We start from the raw sequence: 1,860 nt of genomic DNA, 5'->3' as shown, positions 1-1,860 counted from the left end.
GGTTGGAGAGAACTGTCAGGAGCTGGTTGTGAGTTGTTGGTTGTGAGAGGTATTCTTGTTTTCAATCTTGATATTTTGTAGGAATTCACTGTTGATTCGTAGACGAGGTTCGTATACGTTCGCTGCTACCAAATGTCATAAAAGACTTTGTAGTTACTTGTTGAGAAGTTATATATATATATTAGACTTGTGGACGAGCGGTTGTTATACGGGAGTAGTTTGTAAGTAGATAATCTTCATTCCCATTTGTCATGCAATGACAGGAGAGGTAAAGATGAGTATGGGGCTATTTTTATTTGTCTTGGAAATATTAACAAAGTCTCTCACACACGAGTGAAGTTAAGTAGAGTCCCGCGAGCTACCTCCTATCTCGCTCTCTCTCTCTCTCTCTTCCATATTGCTAAACCCTTCTCCCTACTACCTGCCGATTCTATGGCCTGTTTCCTTCTGCCTCTCTGCTTCCTAAATTCTGGTGAAACAGGGGTCGTGTCACGTATGTTACACTGTGGTTGGAAAGTTCTAGAAGCCTGTGTGTGAGTATGTGTGTATGTGTGTGTATGGTCACGAGGCGCTGTCGTGTGCCTATAAAGCATTCCTTGAGTGAAGAGTGTGTAAGCATGTTTAGCATTGCTCGATTCTCGCAGACACAATACCTTCTCACCATCTGACTTGCTGCTTCTATCTGTCTTTCTATCTATGTATTTATCTTTTTATCTATTATGATTTGTAATTATAATATGGAGTCCTAACACCTGCTGCCTGTGATGGCTGGGCCTGCCTACTGCCTGTGATAGCCGGGGCTGCCTGCTGCCTGTGATAGCCGGGCGAGCCTGGTGATGCGGGTGATGATGACCTCTTTTGTTTTTATCGGGTCGTCTGCGGCTCCTTCTTCCCACCCTCTCTCCACTTTCTCCTTCCTCCATCGTCTTGTATCTTCTTTTGGTTTTTCTTACTCATCTTCATCGTAATTTTTTTTCTCAATTCTACCTCATGGTTTTCTTTATCCTCTAAAATTCTTCCCATTCATCTCTCCTCTCCTTCTCCCTCCTCACACTCTTCTCTCTCCTCTTTTCTACTTACTCCACAGTGTTCTTTTCTCCTAACATTTCCTATCTTCTCCACACCGTCCCTTGTATTATATTATCAACAATTTCAAGATGCAGTTCTTCTCTTTTCTTCTGTTTTTTTTTTGGCATCTCTTATTCATCTCTCCCGCCACCCCCCCCACTCTTCCCTCCTTACTACTCTCTTCCCATTTTACCTTTTCATTTGCTTTCTTCAAACTCAGTTCTTTCTCCCCTCCATTCCTTATCTCTACTTTTCTTATCGATCGTTCTGTCTCCTTCCCCTATTTCTGAATCCTTTCTCTCACTTTACCTGCTCATTTCTGCATCTCTTTCTTCTTTCCTTCCCTCTCCGTCCAACTTTCTCATCCTCTAATCTCTCTCTCTCTCTCTCTCTCTCTCAGTTAGTTTTTTCTTCCTTTCTCACATCCTTTCTTTCTCTTCTCTCTCAGTCTATCTCTCCTACCCTTTGCACTGCTGCTCCCTCCGTTTCTCATGTCTCCGGCTGTGCGTTACTTACCCAGTAATTCAATGGCTTGGTGTTTCCTAAGTCCTATGTCTTCCTTCATTGACCCCCCCCCCTGTCTGTCTGTCTGTCTGTCTGTCTCTCTGTCTCTCTGTCTCTCTGTCTGTCTGTCTGTCTGTCTGTCTCTCTCTCTCTCTCTCTCTCTCTCTCTCTCTCTCTCTCTCTCTCCAAAGAGTGAACATGAGGTCGAGAATTCCTCAGATGACTTGGTTGCGTTCATGGACTGGAGTGTGATATGGTCAACTTCTCTGCTGGGTACAAAATCATAAG

The sequence above is a fragment of the Coenobita brevimanus genome, chromosome 27 (assembly GCF_032717465.1).
Source record: "Coenobita brevimanus isolate Jiangsu-jjx chromosome 27, ASM3271746v2, whole genome shotgun sequence".
Lineage (NCBI taxonomy): Eukaryota > Metazoa > Arthropoda > Malacostraca > Decapoda > Coenobitidae > Coenobita > Coenobita brevimanus.
Note: the sequence above shows the minus strand (reverse complement) of the source record.